At 41.1% G+C, this 27,247-nt stretch overlaps 1 protein-coding gene and 4 pseudogenes across 1 annotated transcript in view; all 5 read left to right on the top strand.

Moving 5' to 3' along the window:
• Positions 1 to 27,247, top strand: part of LOC114601412 (protocadherin gamma-A5) — a 315,625-nt gene that overhangs the window by 16,085 nt on the left and 272,293 nt on the right. The window lies entirely within an intron of this gene.
• LOC144328758 (protocadherin gamma-A4 pseudogene) lies at positions 1,808 to 5,477 on the top strand (annotated as a pseudogene).
• LOC114601421 (protocadherin gamma-A6 pseudogene) lies at positions 8,703 to 11,368 on the top strand (annotated as a pseudogene).
• Positions 16,326 to 19,089, top strand: LOC114601124 (protocadherin gamma-A6 pseudogene; annotated as a pseudogene).
• On the top strand, positions 22,966 to 25,837 carry LOC114601113 (protocadherin gamma-B1 pseudogene; annotated as a pseudogene).

Below are 27,247 nucleotides of genomic sequence, written 5' to 3'. Positions count from 1 at the left end.
TGTCTAAACTGCTTCTGGCGCAACAGGACACCGTGGCGAGTGCCAGAGCACATGGAAATGCCGTTTTCATTTTCATCATATATAATTTTTGCATCGTATGTGAGACTGCTACTGAACAGATTCATTATTCAGTTCCCAAAGAAATGGCAAAAGGTTCCTTTGTGGGGAATATTGCAAAGGATCTTTGGTGGAGATGAATTGTTGCTTAGTCAAAACATGAGATCAGCTCTGTGGTTTCTGTGGCCAATCAGAAATTTACTTAGAAGCTTGTTTCACCTTCTTAACAACCCTGAACTTGCATATCAGAATATAACTGATCTGCAGAAAGGACTTTATGATCTGAAAATAAAGCCAGTGTATGCACTTTTGTAGCCCAAGATAATCTTTAATAAAAATAATTAAAAAGCAAGAGAGAGAGAGAGAGAGAGAGAGAGAGAGAGAGAGAGAGAGAGAGAAATAATCAGCTAGTAATAATAATAATTTATTATTACGGTTGGAGACCAGCTTGTAAAACACAAATGGAACTACCATCCCCGAAACCAAAACAACATTTAAAACAATATACAACAATGGATTTAAAGTTTAAAAATGTGATTCTGTCCAGTTAGCCAGCAGGAGAAATGAACCAACTTAAGGATGTATATTCAAAACTGAAACAGGGAATTGCTGTCTATTTAGGGTTCACTGTGGTGGTGTGAAATTCCAGGCACTCTAGATGGCACCTTTGAGCTATATTGGAATACAGAACTATCTCACAGGTACAAATAAAAAATGTGTTGTGTGAGGGGCTCTGGCATTGTATTAGTTACCAGTTATCAATAAAGACCTTTTGGAATCATTATGAATTGCCACTTGAAATGGTCAGGTAAGTGCACTGCAGTTGTCAATCAGAAATCAGAACATAGCAAGAACATAATGCAAAAGCTGTTATAAAGGTCCAACCATGCTTTGAGAATATTGTGCTGTTCCTGATCATGCTTAAAAAGGATATAGCATAACTCAAAAGAAGTATAGAAAAGGGCAATGAAAACTATCAAGAAAGACAAGTCCTCCATATGAGGTAAGTTTAAAAGATTAATGCTGATCCTAAGCCACACTGAATACCTGCAGGGGAGCAAAGGAGTGGAAGCGCTATGGAGAGGCTATAGGGCATTGTTTTCCTTGTTCACACTGAGATCACCACACTCAATAGCCATTTCCAACCATTTTACACAATGCTAAAACAAACTCAGATTTAATACACCAGCAAATAACAACATATGCAAATATGCTATGCAATGCCAGATTTCATAGGTTTTTTTTTAAATGTCATCTTTAATGTATGTCTCGGTGTTATATATAACAGAAATTTTGATGCTGAATATTTTTTAGAACATATGGAATACACATAAGGTTGCTGTGCTACCAGAATGACTGTGTGGAACTGTAATCCTGTTACCTGGATAACAGCTATAGAGGTGGGACTTCATTATATTTAGGAAATTCATTAGCACACTGATCATTAAAAGTGTATGCCATAATACAAAACATGATGCAAAACACCTAGAACACAACATACCTATATAAAAAGCTACAGTTTGCTGCAGCGTAATCCACAATTTTTTGAATCAATAACTGAAATGTTTGGGTCATGCACCTGACTGCCCCATGTCCATTGCTTGCTATGGGGTGCGGGGAGAGAAGACGACAATTATAATTTGTAAATCTCAACCAACATCACAAGCATATATGAAAATACAAAAGGCCCCATCTGAGGAATTTTTGTAAGATGCTGGTGCAGTTTTTGGTTGAGACTCTGGGTGTCGCTGCTCCCTAATCAGGCAGAGAAATGCACTGAGAGAAGCTGCCATCTCAGTCCTGCTGCTCCACCTAGAAAAAGAAAGCAAGGGATCAGAAACAAAGAAGATCTAGGAAGATCTAGATCCATTGGATTTGCTATTTTATTTTATTTTATTTTATTTTATTTTTGTTAAGATATTGGACCATCCAGGTTTAAGAGACTGAAAGTAAAGAAGATAACATCTGGAAATGGCTGTTGCAAGACATTTTTGTCTTAGGTTCTACAAGGACACAGCTTTCATTTCCATCATATTTTTTTGCATTGCATATGAGACTGCTACTGAACAGATTCATTATTCAGTTCCTGAGGAAATGCCAAAAGGTTCTTTTGTGGGGAATATTGCAAAGGATCTTAGACTGGATATAAAGGATTTCTCACACTATGGAGTCAGCTTTGTTTGCAGAGGTAAGACGGAATATTTTGCTTTAAACAATAAGAATGGCCATTTATACATTAAGGAAAGACTGGACAGAGAGCAGACCTGTCCCCAGATACAAAGATGTCTCTTTAATTGTGAAGTTATTATAGAAGATGCAATGAAGATTTATACAATTGAAGTAGAAATAATTGATGTCAACGACAATGCTCCAAGCTTCAAATCAGCTCAACTCCAGATAAAAATCAGTGAGGTGACTGAACGTGGGACACGATTCCGTCTGGATGATGCCCAGGATCCAGATTTAGGGAGGAATTCAGTCCAGAATTATAAACTCAGTGCAAACAAACACTTTTCTCTAGATGTGCAAACTGGATTGGATAGTGCAATATATGCAGAGATTGTACTGGAAACATCACTGGACCGAGAAGAACAAAATGTGCATGATCTTATTCTCACCGCCTTTGATGGAGGGGATCCACCCAAATCTGGCACAACCCAAATCCATATTATTGTCCTTGATGCAAATGACAATGCACCCATCTTTAGCCAACCTGTATACAAAGTGACCATTCCAGAAAATGTGCCCACAGGCTATACAGTAGTCACAGTAAAAGCCACTGACCTGGATGAAGGAATCAACAGAGAAATAACATACTCCTTCAGAAAAATATCTGACAAAGCTTCTCAGAACTTCCACATAAACTCAGAGACAGGTGAAATTATTCTTGTGGGGAAGCTGGATTATGAAGAATCTACACTGTATGAAATAGAGATTCAGGCCATTGATGGGGGAGGACTATTTAATATATCAAAAGCTGTGATTTTTGTAAGTGATGTTAATGACAACGCACCTGAAATAGCTGTCAGATCACTTGCCAATTCAGTTCCTGAGGATTCTCAAGCAGGAACTGCCATTGCCTTGATAAACGTGCACGATGATGATTCTGGAGAGAATGGGAAAGTCATATGCTCTATTCCAAGTAATATCCCTTTCCAATTAACAAAAGCAAATGCTAACTATTACACTATGGTCATTGCTAGACCGCTGGACAGGGAGCAAGTAGCAGCCTACAACATCACCATCACAGCCTCAGATCAAGGCATGCCACCTCTTTCATCAACCACCTTAATCCTCCTTCAGGTTTTAGACAAGAATGACAATGCTCCATACTTTATGCAACCAGAATACACTTTTTACTTTGTAGAGAACAACCAGAGAGGGGACTCTATATTTTCTCTGAAAACAGAGGATCCAGACTGGGGGGAAAATTCAAAAACAACCTATTCCATCATTGAAAGTCAAATGTTTGATTCCTCACTCTCCTCCTACCTTTCCATTAATTCGGAAACAGGGGTTGGCTATGCCTTGAAAACCTTTGATTATGAAGAGTTTCGGGAGATTAAGTTCCATGTAAGGGCTCAGGATGGAGGTTCTCCACCACTCAGCTCCAATGTCTCAGTGACTCTCTTCATCCTGGACCAGAATGACAATGCTCCCCAAATCCTATACCCCTCCCCTCCCACTGACGGCTCCACGGGGATAGAGCTGGCCCCTCGCTCCTCTGAGCCAGGCTACCTGGTCACTAAGGTGGTGGCGGTGGATGCAGACTCTGGCCAGAATGCCTGGCTCTCCTACCAGCTGATCAAGGCCACCGAGCCAGGGCTCTTCACTCTGGGACTCCACACAGGAGAGATCAGGACAGCCCGCTTCTTTCTGGAGAAAGATGCCCTCAAGCAAAGCCTGGTGGTTTTAGTCAAGGACAATGGGCAGCCTCCAATGTCGGCATCAGTCACTGTCACTGTGGTCTTGGCTGACAACATCCCTGACATGCTGACTGATCTGAGCAGTGTCCCAGTATCTGAAGACCCACAGTCAGATCTCACCTTCTACTTGGTGACTGCAGTGGCTTTTGTCTCCTGCTTGTTCCTCGCCTTCCTCCTTGTGTTACTGGCACTCAAACTTCGCAGGTGGAAAAATTCTCAGCTGTCTGATAATGCAAGTTTGAATTTCAGTGGTGCACCAGTTTCACAGTTTGTGGGGATTGACGGAGTCCGGGCATTTCTTCAGTCTTATTGCCATGAGGTGTCACTGACTTCAGGCTCTCGGAAAAGTCAGATTCTTTTTCCAATTGGAAGCTGTACCAATACTCTGACACCACAACAAGCTTCTGATAAGCCAGGCCCTGTGTTACTCATAGGTGATTCTAACACAGTTACGGAGGAGGCAGCAACCCATCAGGTGAGTAAATAAATTTCAATACTTTGGCCCTCATTATTCAATAGGTTCTATTTTATGAAATTTAAAAGAATTTTTAAAATAACAAATCCTGGAAAGAATCTGTTTATGCTTTCTGTAATAAAGATGTAAAGAGAGATGGTGTTTCATTAAATGATGAAGCACTTACTTTATTGATTCTGATAAATAATGTATTTTGATATATGTCATATTTTAAACAATTTTCTAAGGATAACAGAAATCTGGATCAGATTTTGTTTTGATAGGAAACTTGTGTACTATTCCTAAAGACCTTTATTGTACATAACTTATATCGAAATCCACCTTCTGACCAGGTTAGAAACAGTCACAGGAAGGTCAATAGTCTTCGTTCTATCACAGAAGTGTTTAGGAGGCTGGCAATGATTCTTGGCTTTTCCACTTGCCTGCCACAATGCAGGAGGTTGCTGGAGAGGGGAAAGGAGCAGTACTAAGGTCTGGTCAGCTGCATACAATCTGAACTATATTTAAGGCAATAGAGAGGCACATACATCAGCACAGCTTTGTGATCTAGTATTTCTTTTTAACATTTTTTAATACTGTTGTCAGTGATGGATGGTCTGCAAGAACAGACATTTGTCTCTATTCTGTGAAGCTACTCAGGTTTGTAGCCAAACCACTCAGTGATCCTACAGCACAACGCTTGCCCACAGTTATCTTTTCAGCAGATAAGAGGGTGTGCAAGTGATAGAACAGCCTTCAGATGACTGATAAGGTTTTGTTTAGGAATGTACAACTTTTGCTAATGAAACTCAATAAAGTTATTTTGGAGTTCCTTGAAATGGTTGGCTCATTGCAATGCAAGAAGATAATGTTGTTATAATGATGTAGCCACCAATATCATGCAGTTCGGATTACTTCCACCATAAAAAGTTATAGCATGACTGAAAAAAGTGTGGAAAAGGACAATAACAATTTTCAGTGATGAAAATGCATCCTTATGAGGAGAGTTAAAATCATTCATGCATAGCTTCAGGCAGCAGTGGACAGAGCATGGTGGGCAGCCTGACCTCCTGGCAGGTGAGTTGCTGCCCTTTACCATGAGGGGGCACTGCAGCAGTGAGGTTGGCACACTGCAGTGAGGTTGGTATTGAAATCAGTAAGTGTGTAAAACAGACATAAACTTGATTGATTTAATCTTTCTCTGGATTATGGTCCTGAGATTAGAACTACAGTTACTATCATTCTAAAAAATCAATTTTGCTTTAATCTGTTCCTCCTTTTTAGTGGCCATGGTTCTATGGATTTCGTAAGGTGAATCGAAACTGGTACATATCAAGTTTCAGTATTTAGATCGCATCGCAGTAATTAATTTCATGATCTTAATCTATGTTGGCCTCAATGTTATACACGTGCACACAGAAGCTCCTTTGTTGGTACTTTTTGGTCTAATGATTTCCACATTGGTGTGTGACAGGTGAATCTAAGAAAGCATTCACTGAAGGATTCTCCAGTGGTCCATGCTCCAACACTAATCAGCAATGAAGGTTCAAACACTCACTTCATCAGGTCATATTAAATTACCCACATGAAAAGGCTATGTTGAAATTCAGATAGGATCCTGTACATGTTGAAATATAGAGCTGAGCTGAATGAGCTTTCAAAATGAGCTTTTTACCATGGAAATCGGGACATTGTGGTGCTAAGGAGGACAAATGTTGAGAAATGGGGTAAGGAGCTTCCTAGGGAAAGCAACAGCAGCAAATTCTCCCTCCCTTTTAGGCTGTGTACACAGCACACACTTAAAGCACATGGCTTTCCCCAAAGAATCCCAGGAAAAATATTTTACCCCTCACAGAGCTAAAATTCCCGGCATCCTTAACAACCTGCAGTTCCCAGGATTCTGTAAGTGGGTGTGCTTTAAGTGTATGGTGCATATACAGCCAGTTTGGTTCTAAAAGCAGTGGCAGCAATGGGACACAATGTTCCTATGTAATGCTTCAGTTATGTGACATTAAGAAGCCCTTCCAGAGGCCTTGTGTGCGCTGGTGAAGAATGTGGTGGTCCCTCACTGTCAGAGAACATGTGCTCAGCTGCTTCCACTTCCCATATTGGGGCCTCTAGATGCACAAAAGGCTTCAGTCATCTACCACAAGTTGGAAGGCCATGGAACCAGCCACAGAGGGGTATGTGTGGTGGTGCCAGCATTGCATCCTTGTACTACTGTCTCAATCATGTACTTACTATTTACTATTCATGCTTGAAGCGAGCTTTGATGGCAAAGGAAACTGCATTAAATGAATTCAGGGCAGCTTCCAACAAAATATTAAAATACTGTAATGCATCAAACATTAAAAGCTTCCCTAAGCAGGGCTGCCTTCAGATGTCTTCTAAAAGTCTGGTAGTTGTTGTTCTCTTTGACATCTGGTGGGAGGGCGTTCCACAGGGCGGGCGCCACTACCGAGAAGGCCCTCTGCCCTCTGCATTCATTCAGTGTGGTATTGTCTACCACATTTAGTCTTCTAACTCTTTAGACTATCTATGGTCATATTCTCAAAAAGGTTTCCTTTAAAATGGAAAATAAACATGTGTCTTAACTGAACATTTTCCATAAATATTTTAGAACAAAATGTTAAGAGATTATAATTGAAAGCAAATGCAACTCATTTATGAAATTCCACTGTGCTTTTCTGTGCCAAAGAAATTTATTCAGGGTCTCTGGAAGGACTCACAGACCCTCCAAGTATCCCTATTTTCCAAGAACAGCTCCAGATTTACAGAAGCCATCCTGGTTTCTGATTTGATCCTGGAATGTTCCACTTTTCCTTAGGATATTCCTATTTTCATCAAAGAAATGTTGGAGGGTATGTCCGTATTTTCATCAGAGAAATGTTGGAGGGACATGGAATGGGATGGCCAAGGGGCTTTTTTTCAACCAGAACTCACCAGAACTCAGTTCCAGCACCTCTCAGGTGGGCACCATTGCCATTGCAAGAGAACAAGGGAGGCATTCATTGTGAGTTCCAGAACCTCTTTTTCTAGGAAAATAACACTGGACGTCCCTTTTTTCATCAGAGAAATATTGGAGGGTACGGTCTCACAGTCACAGCAAATACAGAGAAACATCAAATGATAAAAATGACGTGTGCTAGGTTTTTACATAAACAGCACAATTTACATAAATGACACAAAATGAAAAAATAGTGTCGCTCCTTCCTTGGTTGCCATCAGAGCCTTGGCCTGGCTACTGGCCACAATGGGAGGAAGACTGCCTCTGTCCACTGGCTTCAGCTCCACAGCCGCTTTCCCCAAAGGCTGTCAACACCAACAACTCAGGGAAATGAAAGGAACAAGTCCTTTATAAAGTAAAAGAACCAAAGCCGACAGGGAATTACACTTTTGGGAACTGTGTAGTTCGTTTTGAATTTTTAAATCAAACCTCAGTCCTGACCTGCAGTTAATGACTCAGGGCCTTACAGATATGGCCAAACTTCATCCTCACTGGCTGAGGTAAGTGATCTCCCTTTCTTACAAAGGGATAACTGCCCATGATGGCGGCTGCTCCTAGCTTCAGCTCTCTTACAGGGCATGTGTATATCCTCCCTCCAGAAGTCTTAAAGGGCGATTCACAAGCACAAATTAGTATACATTTATTTGTACAGCTTGGAACACAAACTTCTTCCTTCCACCACGGACGTAACTATTTCTACACTGAAAGGGTTTAAGCATAACTAACTATATTTACATAGGGTAAGGAAGAAAAGACCCACATCTAATTCTACACATTTTAAAGTAACCTTTATTTCTTTGTAGCTAGGCTACAGACAAAAAATTCTATATGCTTTAATAGATAGTAATTCCATCTGGTGAAGTATGATAGAAGGATATTCTAATGTGGAGCATCAGAATAAATAGCTCTCAAGGCTCTGATGCCTGACTTTTGAAGATTGAAGCCAATGAATTAAGATTGGTGTTCATGCATGGAATTTAGTCCTATTTTATTAAAATAAGTGAATAATCTCTTATACACACTATTTTATGCAACGTTGTCAATAAATGCCTAAAACACCAGTCTATTTTTTTAAAAAATTGTAATAGCCGACAACAGCCACCAGTACAAATTAATCTGAAGTCTAAATGTTTGATGTTGTTTCTTTAGGGCAATTTTTTACTTATAAAAATTTATACTCGTGTTATGCCCATTCTTAAAGCAAAATAATTGTTTCATAATGGCAAATACAGGACTACCAATGTAGGAAAAATAATCTCCACTTTTCAGTTGAGCCTCTGAGTGTCGCTGTTTACTAATCTGGCACAGGAAGACAGATATTCAGCTAACCCAGCCACAGTATTCTTAAACACAAGCACAAAATATCTGATGCATCAAGCTTGCACAGATATTGTAGGCACTCTTAACAGAGACTTCTATTTTTTATTTTTTAAAAACCACTAATTTAAAACCCAGAAGCTCCTGAGTCCTAGATAGTGTTGCAAGATAATGGAAGAAAATCAGAAGCCGTGGATCTGCAAAGAAAGGGTCTTGCAATGCCTCATAATTGTGCTTGCTTGGAAGATAGTTTCTGGGAAGATTCATTATTCCATTTCTGAGGAGATGCAGAAAGGCTCTTTTGTGGGGAATATTGCAAAGGATCTAGGAGTGGATGGAAATCATCTTTCAGACCATGGACTACGGATTGTTACCAGGACAGGTACGAGTCAGTATTTTGCTTTGAATTACAACAGTGGCCATTTACAAACCTCTCAGAGAATAGACAGAGAGGAAGTCTGTGGAAGGGCAGAAAGGTGTGTTTTAAGTTTTGATGTTATAGTTGAGAGCAAAATAGAGATCTATGGGGTTCAAGTGGAAATTATTGATATAAACGATAATGCTCCCCAGTTCTCATCGGGGAAACAGGAACTGAAAATCAGTGAGGCATCTACTGTCGGATCCCGGTTCCCTCTGCCTGAAGCTCAGGATCCAGACCTAGGGACAAATTCTATACAGACCTACCAACTCACAGGCAGCAGCCATTTTTCTCTAGAGGTGCAAGTTGAAGAAAATGGTGTCAAATCTGCTGAGCTGGTGTTGGGGGAAAATCTGGACCGGGAAGAGCAATCTGTTTTCAATCTGATCCTCACAGCTACTGATGGAGGCGATCCAGTCAGGTCCAGCACTGCTAACATCCAAGTCATTGTTTTAGATGCAAATGACAATGCACCTGTTTTCAGCAAACCAATCTATGAAATGAGCATCAAGGAGAACATTCTGAACGGGTCCAGCATTGCTACAGTTAGTGCTACTGATCTGGATGAAGGACAAAACGGAGAGATAAAATATTCATTCAAAAAAATCACAAAGAAGGATTCCAAAATGTTTATTTTAAACTCAACAACTGGTACAATTACCTTAATGGGAAACCTTGATTATGAGGAATCATCCTCATATGACTTTGAGGTGAAGGCTGAGGATGGAGGAGGGCTGAGTGACTGGTCAAAAGTTGTGATAATTGTTACGGATGTTAATGACAATGCACCTGAACTATCAATAACCTTTTTCATCAATACCATTTCTGAGAATTCACCAATAGGAACAGTTATTGCCCTTCTAAATGTACAAGATGAAGATTCAGGGGTCAATGGGGAGGTCACATGTTCAATTCCCAGTAAGCTCCCTTTCCAACTAAAACAGTCTTTTGATAACTTTTATAGTTTGGTGACACACAGTAACCTTGACAGAGAGAACACAGCAGACTACAACATCACTATCACAGCTACTGACCATGGAATTCCACCACTTTCTGTGTCAACTTTTATCCTACTTCATATCCAAGACACAAATGACAACCCTCCTGTCTTTGCAGAACCATCTTACTTGGCTTATTTTACAGAGAACAATCCAAGAGGAGCTCAAGTATTTTCCTTAAAAGCAAATGATCCAGACTGGGAGGAAAATGCCAGAGTAAGTTATTCCATAATTGAAGGGAACATGGACAAATTCCTTATTACCTCCTACCTCTCCATTAACTCTGAGACAGGGGTCATCTATGCTCTGAGTTCTTTTGACTATGAAGAGATCAGGGAGATGAAGTTCCTGGTCAAGGCTCAGGATGGAGGTTCTCCACCACTCAGCTCCAATGTCTCAGTGACTCTCTTCATCCTGGACCAGAATGACAATGCTCCCCAAATCCTGTACCCCTCCCCTCCCACTGATGGCTCCACAGGGATAGAGCTGGCCCCTCGCTCCTCTGAGCCAGGCTACCTGGTCACTAAGGTGGTGGCCGTGGATGCGGACTCTGGCCAGAATGCCTGGCTCTCCTACCAGCTGATCAAGGCCACCGAGCCAGGGCTCTTCACTCTGGGGCTCCACACGGGAGAGATCAGGACGGCCCGCTTCTTTCTGGAGAAAGATGCCCTCAAGCAAAGCCTGGTGGTTTTAGTCAAGGACAATGGGCAGCCTCCAATGTCGGCATCAGTCACTGTCACTGTGGTCTTGGCAGACAGCATCCCTGACATGCTGACTGATCTGAGCAGCGTCCCGGTATCTGAAGACCCTCAGTCAGATCTCACCTTCTACTTGGTGACTGCAGTGGCTTTTGTCTCCTGCTTGTTCCTCGCCTTCCTCCTTGTGTTACTGGCACTCAAACTTCGCAGGTGGAAAAATTCTCAGCTATGTGACAATGGAAGTGTGCATTTTGATGGTGCTCCCATCTCCCAGTTTGTGGGGATTGATGGAGTCCGGGCATTTCTTCAGTCTTATTGCCATGAGGTTTCACTGACTTCAGGCTCTCGGAAAAGTCAGATTCTTTTTCCAATTGGAAGCTGTACCAATACTCTGACACCACAACAGGCTCCTGATAAGCCAGGCCCTGTGTTACTCATAGGTGATTCTAACACAGTTACGGAGGAGGCAGCAACCCATCAGGTGAGCACATAAATGTCAAGGCTTCCCATTTGATCTCCCAGTATTCTAAAATGCATAGGAAACTTTCCTGAGTATAAAGATTTCCTGAATGCTGCTACTGCCATTGTTTAACAATGTATAATGATCTCTAGAACAGATAGGTTGTCTTTCTTACTCTATGTCTTGGTAGTATGTCTTGTAGTGCTGATGGCAGGTGAAGTCATCTTGCATATTCTGTAGTGCATCTCTACCATGTGCACAATGAACTTTGCCTTTTGAAAACGTCCTGTTGTTGACCTTCTGAAGGCCTGTAGATGCAATGATCCCTTTTTCTCAACAATTTTATGTGGGAGTATAAATTGATGCTCCCCTTTTCATCAAATACAGGAGCTACATTCAGGCTTCAGTTCTTTGGCACCATGGTGCTGGTCAACGTAAATGCTATATTTATCTTGTTTTTGTTTTTTATTTGAAGAAGTTTGTATTATCTATATCTATCTATAGCTATCTATCTATATCTATCATCTATCTATCTATCTATCTATCTATCATCTATCTATCTATCTATCTATCTATCTATCTATCTATCTATCAGAAAGAACACACATATATATATGAAATAACTGTTGTAACAGGGAACATAAAATGTGTAATTTTTACTTTCATTAATTGTTAATGATATCCAGTGCTTTTTTTCCAGCTGGAGTGCAGTTCTGGCACCTCTCAGGTGGGCGCTATTTGGGCTGGCGCTCCCCCCACTTCATGCCTTTACATATTTCTGAGAAGCTCCAGACTAACATTTCAAGTCAAAACGGAAGCTGCCCAGTGTGTGCGAGTCTACACTTTTTAATGATCTGTGACTCCAACCAGCTCCTATCCGCTCTTAGCCATGATTGGTCAAGGTTAGGACTTGACTACAGGACTAATTCGTACTTCCTTTCCTTCAATCCGTCTGCAGTGTAGCGGCAGTGGGCTTTAAGCTGTCCCGCCAGCCTTCTACCATTGCATGAGTGTGCATTTGTGCAAGGGCCCTTCTGAGCTGCCCTAGCCATCCTCCTGTATCTAAGAGAGCAAGAGAGGCAGGGGCACATTTATCTTTAATCGCAACAATATTCTGTGCCTAACACTAAGGCTAAATCCTGGGACATTTGGTACTAGATTTGGGAATATGGAGCATAAATACTATTATAGACTAATGGCATTGTTATCTCATTGTCTAAACTAATACTATCCTTCAGGCAAATAAAGGTATAGTGAAAAAAATCTAGAAATTATTATTATTATTATTATTATTATTATTATTATTATTATTATTATTAATTTATTTATACCCTGCCCATCTGGCTGGGTTTCCCCAGCCACTCTGGGTGGCTCCCAACTGAATATTAAAAACACAATACAGCATTAAACATTAAAAACTTCCCTAAACAGGGCTGCCTTCAGATGTCTTTTAAAAGTAAGATTATTGCCTTGACATCTGGGAGCGTGCCTCTACCAAGAAGGCCCTCTGCCTGGTTCCCTGTAACCTCACTTCTTGCAATGAGGGAATCGCCAGAAGGCCCTTGGCACTGGACCTCAGTGTTTGGGCTGAACGATGGGGGTGGAGATGAAGTTCCAAAATTATGGGTCAGACTACACATCTGGTAAAGAAAATGAAATGATAATTAAATCCTACCCCCTGGAAACAAAGGAGAATTAATTATATATATATTAAAATAGTTCTTCTAATTTCAGTGAGTTATTAAAGACAGTTACCAACCCTTACACACACACAAAATTAATAAGAATTCAGAAACTTGGTCCTAATGAACTCCATGTTGATTTGGTAAAGTTGCATTACAAAAGGAATGTGTAACCAGGGTTCTCTTTCCCTTCTCCCCTGACAGTTCTAATTCAATACTTAAATAATACACAAATTTAATTAATTTTGGGGCAGGGAGGAGAAGCAGGAATTAAAAGTAATACAGTGGAAGAGATTCAGGCCAAAGGTGGGCAAGCAGTATCAAGAATACTAAAATATTATACATAGCATGCATCACAACTTCTAGCCTTGACCAATTGGCTAAACTAATTGGGGAAATGCTGTAAAACACAACATTTTCAGTGACAATGATTGTCAATATATCTTAGTCAGTAGAGCATGAGTTAATCTCAGGGCCGTGGTCCCTTCCGACTCTATGGTTCTATGAATATTGGTACAGAGAACAGCCCCCCCCCCCAATACTAGAAAATATGTAATATCAACTAATACCAAAGGACACCATAATCTTGGCTGCAAAATATCATATTAGATAAAACACTATAGCATTTTGGGGAAACAAGACTTCAGTAAGAGTCAGCCTAGTTATTGTACAGGAGATAATACACAACAATTTTCAGGTGAGCTTTTTCTGTCAACTCAAAAAGCAGACTCGGAGGTTGTAACTGGAAGTGCAAAGGACTGCTGCCTCTTTCTCTTCCTGCTGTTTGCTGAAAACAAGCCTCCCTGGTTGTATAGTATTCTCATTCATGGAAAGATAGGGGAAGAAAATCAGTTTGGAAATTTTTGAATGAACAAATGGCAGGAATGAAAAAACAATAGCCAAAGCTAACCTTCCCTTTATTAAAGCCCATATACACAATGAGCTACTTCTGCTCCTGATGATGATGGTTCCCAACAAGATTAAAAGTTATCTCTCCACCTACTTAATTGCACCATGTGGTGCTGCACTTGCAGGATGTGACAACACAACCAACCCTTCCTCAGAACACCATTGGGTGAGTGGGTGCTGTGAAGAGACATGAGCAGAAAGACATGAATTGCTATGTGGCTCCAAGCCAAGGACGGCCACCCAAGAAAAGGTGAAAGTGGGTGTAGAATGACAATCTCTCCTTTTAGAAATTGCCATTCTCAATTTCAAGCAAATCTCAAGTATTGGAATGTGCCATTCAGGTAGGGATGAGTGTCAAGACTGAGTTCAGTGTTCGCTTCCTCCTCCTGCCTTGAAGAGCTGATAGTTGCTCATCACTTCTTCCCATAAGGTATCATCTGATTTCCTGAGTTCCTCCCCAACATGCCTTTAGAGTTGTGAATGGTAGCAGCATTCGAGAGTTTAATACTCTGTAGATTTATGAAAGAAGTATTTTACAGAATGGATTATAAGTGGACATAGTGTGGGAGTCAAAGTATGTGACGCATGTATTTGGATCATTTGTAGTGTCAGTTTTCTGCTGACACTCAGGTGTTGTGTAAGGGGTTGACCTGTATAAAAATATTTGAGCCAAAAAAAGCCACACCTGCTCCCACTGTCCAAATGTTGGATTTTTTGGCTCTATCTTCATTAAAAAAAATAATGGATGGTAGATTAAAAGCATCATAAGTGATATCGGAGTGGCAAATTTTGAGAACCATTATTTCCAGATCCTATGGTTAGAGAACAAGAAAAGATTAGGTAAGTAATCTAGGACTTGTTAAGTGAAAAGATAACCAACACATAGACTCTTGACTCAGTGTATGCTCCATTGTGGTCCATGACACCCTTTCCAAGCCCTGAATCAGCAGCAAAACATTGTGACTTTATAAGAACATAATATGATTTCATAAGAAGAACCTGCTGGATGAGGCCAATAGCCCATGCAGTTCAGCATCCAGGCTGAGTGGTCAACCAGATACCTGTGGGAAACCTACAAATAGGACTTGAGCTCAAAAGCACCCTCCCATCCTGTGGATTCCAGCAACTGGTATTCAAAAGCATTACTATCTCCAACTGTGGAGGCAGAGTGTAACCATTATGGGTAATAGCCTTTCCTCCATGAATTTGTCTAATCCTCTTTTAAAGCCAGCCGATTTGTCATCACTGCTTCCTGTGGGCTTGCGTTCCTTCATTTAACTATGTGCTGCTTGAAGACTTAGTTCCTTTTATCTGTTCTGAATCTCCCAACGTTCAGCTTCACTGAATGTCCCTGCGTTCTAGTGTTTTGCATAATTATATAAACTTCTATCATGTCACCTCTTACCCACCTATTCTTTAAACTACAAATTCCCAAGAGCTGCAAGTTTTCTTCATAGAAAGGGTTGCTTGTACTCCTTGATAATTTTGCTTATTCGTTTTTGAATAGATCTCAGTGATCCACCAGGTGTATATAGGGACAGGAGTTCTTTCAGAAAACAAGGTCCTGAATTGTTCAGGGCTTTGCATCCAATATATTTAAATAATTTACCATGAAGTGCTCAAACCTCTGAAATGCTCTTGAGATACTGAGGGAGACTGAATCCGCTGTGCCTTCTGATGTCTTCCTCTGCCAACACACACATACATTATTTTATTTGTATGCCTCCTTTCCACAGTTCAGACCATGCTCAAGGTAGCTTACGACATAAAAAAATACATAACTACAACATAACAAAAGTAGTCATAAACAATAAATAAAACATGGAACTGATAATAAAACATGAAACACAACCAAACTGAACAGTTTCTACATAAATCACAAGATCTAAAATAAAGATACAAAAAACAACATCAACAACAGCAGCAAACCCTCTTCACCCCAAAAAAGCTACACCCCAGCCCCAATCGTCTCACCCGCTGTCCTTTCCACTTTAAAATTCACTCACCAGAGCATAGCAGGTGTGAGAGGAAGGTGGACTAAAAGAGAACGGGACTGCTGGATGCCTGAGACCATGGTCCTCTACACAGGGCAATTATCTTATGAATAAGCACATGAACTGTTGAAACATTTAAAGCAGCCTCTCTGAGTGAGCACCTTGCTACCCTAAGAGCAGATAAGCCTGGGGTGCTATATAAAACATGCAATAAACCCTACTTACATGACTATATTAATAGATACCTTTATCTATTAATATAGATACATTATCTTTTTAAAGTACTCCAGATGATATAAAAAGATAATATAGATGATATAAAAAGATAAAAAGATAATATAGATACATTATCTTTTTAAAGTACTCCAGATGAAGACAATGAGATTGCCTCGCCATATCACTTGGGTCTCTTAAACAGGATATAGAACTTTAAGTCCATCACATCCCTGACTCAGATTGTCTAGGTAAATATGAAAGTAAGATTTTGTTAAAATGAGCTATAGTTTTCAGTTGAGCCTCTGGGTGTCGCTGTTCACCAATTTGCCTACAGAACACACTGGGAGTTCCATAAATTCTCTAATGTATAAACAGAAAATATCTGCATGACCATACTTGCACACACATTGCAGGGAGTGTAAAAGGAGCAACTTTAAATAAAAAATAACAGCATTTATTTCATACTCAAAAACGTCTGAGCCAGAATAAGTGGCATTTATCCTGTTGCAAGAAAATGGGAGAAAATCAGAAGCAATGGAGCTGTAAAGAGACAATCTTGTTGCAATGCCTCATATTGATGTTCATTTTGAAGACAGTTTCTGCACAACTTCATTATTCCATTCCAGAGGAGATGCAGAAAGGCTCTTTTGTGGGAAATATTGCAAAGGATCTAGGAATGGATGGAAATAATCTTTCAAACCGTGAGCTTCGGATTCTTACCAGAACAGGTATGATTCAGTATTTTGCTTTGAACTACAACAGTGGTCATTTACAAACCACTGAGAGAATTGACAGAGAAGAAATTTGTGCATGGGCAGAGAAGTGCAAATTAAATTTTCAGGTTATTGTTGAGAGTAAAAGAAAACTTTATGGAGTTGAAGTGGAAGTTACTGATATAAACGATAATGCTCCCCACTTTCCTCCAGGGCAACTGGAGGTGAAAATTAATGAAATATCTATAAAAGGGTCTCGGTTTCCTCTGCCTGAGGCTACTGATCCAGATCTGGGGGTAAATTCTGTTCAGAATTACCAACTCACAGGCAGCGTGCATTTTTCTCTGGATGTTCAAACAGGAGATAATGGTCCCAAGCATGCTGAGCTGGTGCTGGAAAAATCTTTGGACAGAGAGGAACAGCCAGTTTATGATCTAATTCTTATGGCTATGGATGGGGGTGATCCTGTCAGGACTGGCACTGCTCAAATTCAAGTCATTGTTTTAGATGTAAATGACAATGCACCAGTTTTTAGCCAACCAGTCTATGAAATCAGCATTGAGGAGAACATTCCCAAAGGGTCCATAGTCTGTGCAGTCAAAGCCACCGATCTGGATGAAGGAATCAACGGAGAGGTGAAATACTCCTTCAAAAAAACCACAAAAAAGGACTCACAAATGTTTCTTTTAAATTCAACAACTGGCATAATAACCCTCATGGGAAACTTGGACTTTGAGACATTATCCTTCTATGAATTTGAGGTGCAAGCCATGGATGGGGGTGGTCTAAGTGACAGGTCAAAGGTTGTGATCATGGTCACAGATCTGAATGACAATGCGCCAGAATTAACTGTGACCTTTCTGACCAACTCCATTCATGAGAACTCATCAACCGGAACAGTTATTGCTATTATAAATGTAGAAGATCAAGATTCTGGAATCAATAGTGAGGTCACATGCACAATTCCCAGAAACCTCCCGTTTCAGCTAAAACAATCCATAGACAACTTTTATAGTTTGGTGACAGATGGCACCCTTGACAGAGAACAAGTGGCAAACTACAACATCACCATCACAGTAACTGATCATGGAATGCCTTCTCTTTCTACAGCCACCATCATAGCTCTGCACATTTTAGACACAAATGATAACCCACCTCACTTTGCAAGATCAGATTACAAGTCATTTTTCATGGAAAATAATCAGAGAGGAGCATCCATCTTTTCTCTAAATGCAAATGATCCAGACTGGGAAGAGAACTCCAGAATAACTTATTCCATCATAGAAAGTCAAGTGACTGGCTCCCCTCTCTCCTCCTACCTCTCAATTAACTCTGAAACAGGGGTCATCTATGCTCTGTGTTCTTTTGACTATGAAGAGATCAGGGAGCTGAAGTTCCTGGTCAAGGCTCAGGATGGAGGTTCTCCACCACTCAGCTCCAATGTCTCAGTGACTCTCTTCATCCTGGACCAGAATGACAATGCTCCCCAAATCCTGTACCCCTCCCCTCCCACTGATGGCTCCACAGGGATAGAGCTAGCCCCTCGCTCCTCTGAGCCAGGCTACCTGGTCACTAAGGTGGTGGCCGTGGATGCGGACTCTGGCCAGAATGCCTGGCTTTCCTACCAGCTGATCAAGGCCACCGAGCCAGGACTCTTCACTCTGGGGCTCCACACGGGAGAGATCAGGACGGCCCGCTTCTTTCTGGAGAAAGATGCCCTCAAGCAAAGCCTGGTGGTTTTAGTCAAGGACAATGGGCAGCCTCCAATGTCAGCATCAGTCACAGTCACTGTGGTCTTGGCTGACAGCATCCCTGACATGCTGACTGATCTGAGCAGTGTCCCAGTATCTGAAGACCCACAGTCAGATCTCACTTTCTACTTGGTGACTGCAGTGGCTTTTGTCTCCTGCTTGTTTCTCGCCTTCCTCCTTGTGTTATTGGCACTCAAACTTCGCAGATGGAAAAATTCTCAGCTGTCTGATAATGCAAGTTTGAATTTCAGTGGTGCACCAGTTTCACAGTTTGTGGGGATTGACGGAGTCCGGGCATTTCTTCAGTCTTATTGTCACGAGGTTTCACTGACTTCAGGCTCTCGGAAAAGTCAGATTCTTTTTCCAATTGGAAGCTGTACCAATACTCTGACACCACAACAGGCTCCTGATAAGCCAGGCCCTGTGTTACTCATAGGTGATTCTAACACAGTTACGGAGGATGCAGCAATCCATCAGGTGAGCACATAAATTTCAATATTTCCCATTTGATCTCCCAGTATTCTAAAATGCATAGGAAACTTTCCTGAGTACAAAAGGTTTCCTGGCTCAGACAATCACCATCCAGGAATGGGAGACTAAGTAGAACCGCAGCATGGTGTAGCTTGCACGTCTCTTTCCGAGGCCCCTCCTTTGAATGTTTAGTTAAAGCTAAGGATGCATTCCTGAAGGCTGCTAGTGCCATTGTTTAATAATGATTAACAAGGTCCCTAGAACAGGTAGGTTTACCAGATCTTTTGGTAGCAGGGCTATCTCTCCATGGCTGTAGGACGGAGGTGAATAACCAGTGGGCTGCATGCACCCTCCACATCTGTCAGTGCAGTTCCCCAAACTGCCTATACCTTCCTGATCCTGCCAAAGAGAAACACCACTACCAGAGACGGGGTGGGGTGGGGAATCAGCCATATCTCATCTACCTGGTGACTGCAGTGGCTTTTGTTTCCTGCTTGTTCATCACTTTCCTCGTGTTAGTGGTCATCAGGTTGCACAGATGGAGAAAACTGCAGCTGTTTGAGTTGAGGAGTGTGAATTTCAGTGGTGCTCCTGTCTCACAGTTTATGGCCATTGATGGAATCCAAGCATTTCTTTACTCTTATGGTGATTACCTTTCTCTTACCACTGACTTTAGGAAAAAACAGTTTAACACTTCCAAGGCAAATTATTTCCATACTGCGACCAATGATCAGGCCTAAGAGGTAAAGGATCCTATTTTTGCTAATGGGGATTTAGATTGGAACAATAGAAATGAAATCAGAGACCAAGTGTGCTAACATTTTCTTCTAATTGTAAATGTAGTTACAAATCTTGACAGATGAATTTCCCATTTATCTCTTTTCTTGACCCTTTTCAAAGCAATGAAACATGTTGGTAATTATTTTATTTCACTTATAGCTAGTATCTTATTTTACTAGTGGGGAAATCTTTATTGGTTTCAATCTGTGTTTTCTTAAACCACTGGGGCTTACATGACAGTAAGGATTTTATATTTGAAATTTATTTATTGTGGTTTGGCTCTGTGCAGGATATTTGAGCAAACTACCTACACAAACTAGCCTGCCCACTGTATTTATTTCTCATCATAGGCCTTGCTCTGTGTTCTGTCGGGTTGCTATATGTCCAGAATTTCCCAGACATATCCAGAATTTGTCAGCATCATCTGGGCAGAAATCAGAAAAATGTTAGGGAAAATCTGGGCGTATGGCAGCCCATGTTGGCAGTTGCGATCTTGCCCAACAACTTTTCTGTCCGGATTTTCACTGTTTGAAACATGGCAACTGAAGGTCTGATTGCCTGAGACAGAAGCCAGAAGGCACAGTGGGTGGTCTTCTCACTTTGGTGAGTGGCAAGGAGGGAAAAATAGGGGGAAAGAAGGTAGCAGAAGAGGGGGGAAAGGGGTGGCCTATTTTTTTGTCTTGGCCCCTCCCCCCAACTGTGCCCACATTTGGCTTCAGCCCTGTCCACCACTGGCTTTTGTCTTGCCCAGCATCTGCATATGGCCCCTTGCAGATTACTTCTGGCCCCCTCTTCTGTTCTGTTGTGGAATGCCTCCCCCCTGGGAAGTCTGATTGTCCCCCTCATTAACTGACAGGCTATGAATACCTCTATGTTCAATTACACTGTCAATTATTTCTTCCACCTCCCTGTTGGTTGATTGATTGTTTTCATTCAAGTTGTGATCTGCTTTGGAAGTCCCTGGACTAAAAGCTGAGATGAACCTATTTTGAACAAATAAATACATTTCCCCATGGTAACATGATCTTCTGGTTCTCTTTGCCAACCACGATTCTTAAACAGGTGTAACTTGTGCCTAGTTATGTGCAAGTAATAATTGCTCACAGTAGGCATAAAGTACCTCTAAGCCTGGAAGGAAAGGGTGTGTTGCTATATGCACTTTGAGTGCTGGTGGGAATTGCATACTGAAATAGCTGCCCTATCCTACCTGCATTACAGTTCCCAATCCCAAACCAGGAGCCATGTGCTAGAACAGGCCCTCCAAACGTTTTAGGACTACAATTCCCATCATCCCTGACCACTGGTCCTGCTAGCTAAGGATGATGGGAGTTGTAGTCCCAAAACATCTGGAGGGCAGAGTTTGGGGATGCCTGTGCCAGAAGGAGGCATCCATCCTCTAATCTACCTTGCTGGACTGGGTCATTAGTCAAATATAGATTCATTTTGCTATGTGTATGCATTGTGTTTTAGTCTATGCATTTGGCTAATCTTTCTTCACTGAACAATGGTGTTACTATTCACTGATAACTCCACGTTTTCAGGCAATAAGAATTTAACCTATCAAATTAATATCAACAATAAGACCCATAGAATGTTAGAAAATCATTCTGAATCTATGATTGCATTCAAGTCAAGAGTGGATACAAGCAGTTCTGGATATATCTTAGACCCCCTAAAGAAAGTTTCTCATCACTCAAATCCTCTCTGCTGAATGGCTCTGCACTGATACAATAATAGCAGAAAAGAAAGTTCTCAGTTCAAAACTACTACTGTTACTACTACTACTACTACTACTACTACTACTACTATGATTAATTATTACATTTCAGTTTACAGTCTGACAAACTGAAATTCTGGCAGAGTAGTGCACACTTTGAATGCACTTGTGTAGAAGCTTTTTCTTCGTGTCATAAACATTCCTTATTAATTACAGTAAACTTCCACATATGCCAAAGCAATAAAAAAAAACCTCAATACATCTAACAAATCTTTTATCTTCAGATATAAGTCTCATTGACTTCAATGGAATTTATACCCAGGTAAGTTGGTATAGGATTGTAATGTAAAAACTGTAATAAAATCTTACTAGCAAAGGTTGAATAGAATTAAGTACCAATACTATGAAAACATAAATGAAAAACCAATTATTCAAAAGGATCATATGCGTCTTCTTGGGAAATACCATTGAAAAGCATCCAAAAAAGTCAAAGGGAGAATATTGAATAATTCACCACCTAAGGAATTAGGAATCATCACACAGAATCGTAAGGAAAGATGTATCACCCAAAACTTCCTCTAGTGCAGCAGTGGCCAGCCAGATGCCACAGGGAAGATTACAAACATATGGGAAAAATGTCAAATGAATATGCATAAGACTAAAGAATGAAAGAGTTATCCTGTGCTAAAGTGAATTTAAATTTCTTTTTCAACATTTTATTATGGCCAATAGAACAGAAATAAAGCACACAATGCACCAAAATCTTAAAGACAGAACAAATTTTAAAAAATAAAACAAGTTCATAATTAAATAAAGGCCAAATCACCAGAATTCTGGCAGGGATAGGGTTGCCAGGGCATCCCACAATTGTTTTTAGGAAAACCTGAAAGTTGTTGAGCTTTTTCTAGACAAAAACACCCCTAAAACCGTGATTTTGTGATTGACTTGCCTAAGAACGAGGACAAAGCGCCAACTTTTGGAAATTCCCCCAAGATGTCAATTCCGCCTTTGAAATCCCAGTAACGTCCAGGGAAATCCGAACGTATGGCAGCCCTAGGCAGGGATGTAGGCTTTCTGAATTATTGCATGGTTTTCTTCTGCTGGCAACTGCTTGTGTTTATGCTACATCAAAAACACCCTAAAGTGTCATTATCATCTACCAGCAAAAGCAATAAAAATATTAAAATAACAGTTTGTATGCAATGAAAAACAAATCTGAATTAAGCTTATGTGACTTCTAATCAAGCGATACTAAAGTACATTTGGACAACCAGTGAAAGAATTTTTAGTCCTTCACAATTCTCCATAGATATCAGGGGAAAATAGGAATATAGAATTATAAACATGAATACAGTATAAGCAAATTCAGTTCCCCATGTGGACTCTGAGTGTCACTGTTGGACAACATGGGAGCAGCCATGGCTCAGCATTTCTGAGACTCTTAGAGCAGTGTCTCTTAACACTTCAGCTGAGCAGAAAGGAAAAGCTTTTATTTTAAAAGCTGCTCAAGAAAGGAAGGCTCTCAGTTTCCCAAGGATCAGCTGAAAAGAAGAATATTTCTATTATCTCAAATAAGTGTACTGGGAGTCTTGAAAACTGTACTGAAAGCAGGAAGAAATCAGGAAAGGCAATGGATGTGATGGAAGTAAAGCAGGCAGAGAGAACAAGGAAGATCACCAAGAGGCAAGTACTGTTTCTGTTCATATTCTGGTCTGTGTTCTTCTGCCAGGTGGGGTCTGAGCAGGCTCAATATTCAGTTCCAGAGGAAGCAGAGCAGGGCTCCTTTGTGGGGAACCTTGCTAAGGATCTGGGGTTGGATGTCAGAGAGCTGTCAAAGCGCAAGCTTGGTATTTCTTCAGAAAAGCAATTCTTTGATCTGAATGAACAAAATGGCAACCTGTATGTGAATGAGAGGATAGACCGGGAAGAGATCTGTGGGGAATCATCCACTTGTGTCCTCGAATTAGAAGTTGTGGCACACAATCCTTTGAATATTTTCCACGTAAATATTTTTATCCAGGACATCAATGATAATGCTCCACATTTCCGGAATGAAAATATTGAGCTTAAATTTAGTGAATCTACTCTGCCGGGAACTCGATTTGCTCTTGGAAATGCTGAAGATGATGATATCGGAATAAACTCCCTCCAGAATTATCAGTTGAGCTCAACTCCATATTTCAAACTAGAAATTCAAAACAGCAATGATGGCGGAAAATATGCAGAATTAATATTGCAGAAACAACTGGACAGGGAAAAGGAACAGATGCACCACATGGTCCTTACAGCCATGGATGGTGGAGAACCTCCAAAAACCGGAACAGCCAAAATATTGGTAACAGTTATTGATATTAATGACAATGCCCCTGTTTTCACCCAGACAATCTATAAAGTGAGCCTGAAGGAGAGTGCCCCCAAAGGAACCTCTGTGCTTCAAGTCAAAGCATCTGACAGTGATGAAGGGTCAAATGCTGAGGTCACTTACACTTTCAGTGACATCCCAAAAACAGCTGAGCAGAAGTTTCATCTGGATCCCAGAGATGGAACAATTACACTCATAGAAAGTGTTGATTTTGAGGATAGACAAAAATATGTGATGATAATTCAGGCAAGTGATGGAGGAGGATTGGCAGCACATTGCAATGTGGAGATTGAGGTTCTTGATGAGAATGACAATGCTCCAGATGTGATCCTTACATCCGTGTCCAGCCCAGTTCCAGAAGATGTCACATCTGGAGCTGTGATTGCTCTCATTAAAGTTCAGGACAGGGATTCTGGGGATAACGGAGAAGTCACCTGTCACCTGAAGGAACTTGTACCTTTCCTGATAGTCTCATCTTCGAGTAATTACTTCAAGCTCCTCATAGATGGTGCCCTTGACAGAGAAAGGACTCCCGAGTATAATATTACAATCATAGCCACAGACAAAGGCACACCTCCACTCTCCACACACAAATCCATATCCATACAGATCTCAGATATCAATGATAACCCACCAGCCTTTGAAAAATCTTCCTACACTGCCTATGTTCCAGAGAACAACCCATCTGGAGCTTCAATTTTCCACGTCAAGGCCTCAGACCCAGATCTGGATCGCAATGCCAGAATCACTTACTCCATCCTTAACAGCAACATCAAGGATCTGCCTCTCTCCTCCTATGTCTCCATTAACTCTGAGACTGGGATCATCTATGCCCAACGCTCCTTTGACTATGAGCAATTCAGGGAGTTTCAGATTCAAGTGAAGGCCCAAGATGGAGGTTCTCCACCACTCAATAGCAGTGCCACAGTGACAGTATGTGTTTTGGATCGAAATGATAACGCTCCGCAGATCCTGTACCCCTCACAATCAACAGAGGGCTCACCTTTCTTTGAGATGGTGCCTCGGTCAGCTGAGTCTGGTTATCTGGTGACGAAGGTGGTGGCGGTGGACTCTGATTCGGGACACAATGCCTGGCTCTCCTTCCATCTCCTGCAGGCCACAGAGCCCTCACTCTTCAGCATTGGCTCCCACACAGGAGAGGTGCAAACAGTCCGAGCATTACTTGAGAGAGATGCAGTGAAGCAGAGGCTGGTCATCCTGGTGAAGGACAATGGGCATCCTCCTCTCTCAGCCACCACAACTTTGAGCCTGGTGTTTGCTGAGAACTTCCAGGAGGCTCTTCCAGAAATGAACTCCCAACCAAATGACTCGGAGTATCAGTCTGATCTACAGTTTTATTTGGTATTGGCCTTGACCTTGGTGTCCTTTCTGTTCCTGGTGACGGTGATTCTGACCATTCTGATGAAGCTTCGAAGGTCAAGGAACCCCACTTTCCTTCAGTGCTTTATTCCTGACCCCCATTCAAAGGCTGGTGCCATATTCCCACCCAATTATGAGGACGGAACTTTGCCTTATTCCTACCAGGTCTGTCTGTCCTCTGAATCCAGGAGGAATGAGTTGACTTTCCTGCAGCCCACTGTCCAAATAGCAGAGAACATCCTTTGCAATGGCAACTCTGACATTTCTTTGATGGTCAGTGGAGGCAATTTAATTTCTGAAAAGGAAAATGACAGCACGGTGAGTTATATTGCATTTTCTTTTTGTGGAATTAGGTGTGTTATCACTTGTTTGAGAGTTTAATTGTAAACAGTGGATGTTATCAGACTGGCATCCCAGAGAATTCAGACCATGTCATCAGGGAAGTAGGTAGGCAATAGTACTGACCTGCTACTGCTGTAGAGCAAGCTAATTGGACCTTCCAGCAGCTATTGAGGGGCAGCATAGCAGGATGGCGGAGGCTCTGTCAGAATTGTCCAGGTACACATCTGCATGGTAACTCGGTGTCGTGCTAAGATCACAGAGTGGTGCAGCATGGCTGAGTGGAGAGAATGCTAATTTCTTCTTCTTCTTATATTTGCAGTACAAATGCAGTTGAATATGTAGTTATTTTTACATTCTGTCCTTTTAGAAATTTACAAGAAGAAATACCAAAAAGTCTTTCATAGAATATTCTTTAAATAAGTTGGTAAATTTCTTAGTAATTGGTAAAGTTTTTAACTGAATTTTAGGAACTTTTTATGGGTTGGGTTATTTAATGAGAGTTAAGGATTAATTAATCACTAAACATTTTAGAATAACTTGATTTGGTTCTCATATATACAAATAATCTTACATAGCATTTGGATATTGTGTTCCTGTCACAGACACAGCTTGGGATTTGGGTCTGATGAGAATAGCATAACATATTAAGTGGTGGAGCTCTGATGGAAGCTATCAGTTGTACAAACATTTCTTAGGTCCTGTGACTGCATGCTGTTTGTGGAATGAAAAATGCTCATGTACAACCTATGGTAGAAGAGTGGCATCAAAAGGGAGTTTCTCTTGGCATGATTTGTAGAGATGTTGTATACCACTCTTTGTGGGGGGGGGTAGTGTTGGGGGGACTATAGAATTATTTTAAATAAATAATCAAATAATATGCACATATTCCCCCACTTCCAAGATATGTATATACTGGAAATGGTCCCTGGATTGACAAATACCCTAAACCAAACATGACCGTATCATGAACCCGAAACTATCCCCTGCCCCCCCCCGGCCCCTGCCCTGGCCAGGTCCTGTATTCTCTTATACAGTGGTACCTCGGGTTACATACGCTTCAGGTTACATACGCTTCAGGTTACACACTCTGCTAACCCAGAAATAGTGCTTCAGGTTAAAACTTTGCTTCAGGATAAGAACAGAAATTGGGCTCCGGCGGCGCGGCAGCAGCGGGAGGCCCCATTAGCTAAAGTGGTGCTTCATGTTAAGAACAGTTTCAGGTTAAGAACGGACCTCCAGAACGAATTAAGTACTTAACCTGAGATACCACTGTATATTACTGATGTCCAGTGTGGATGCAATCCCAAAGTACTGGCATTCCTTTCCTTGGCATTTGCATTAGAGATTATGACAAATTGTAACAGTTGTAGTGAACACTTTGTATGTAAGGATGTGTGGATGTGGAGCGTGTGGTTAGTATTTCTACTTATACCATCTCTAGTCATGCTTCCATACTGTAGAAATATAGGTGACAAATGACAGCTACCAATGGTAGATGCCCTTTTAACTCTTTGGCATGGAATGTTTTCTTATGGAGAGTCAATCTGGCCAGGACATACGTCTGCACATCCCATAATTGCTGTACTTTAAAGCTG

The sequence above is a fragment of the Podarcis muralis genome, chromosome 8 (genome assembly GCF_964188315.1).
Source record: "Podarcis muralis chromosome 8, rPodMur119.hap1.1, whole genome shotgun sequence".
NCBI classification, from domain to species: Eukaryota; Metazoa; Chordata; class Lepidosauria; order Squamata; family Lacertidae; genus Podarcis; species Podarcis muralis.
The sequence above is the reverse complement of the archived record's forward strand: the minus strand, read 5'-3'. Positions and strand labels throughout refer to the sequence as shown.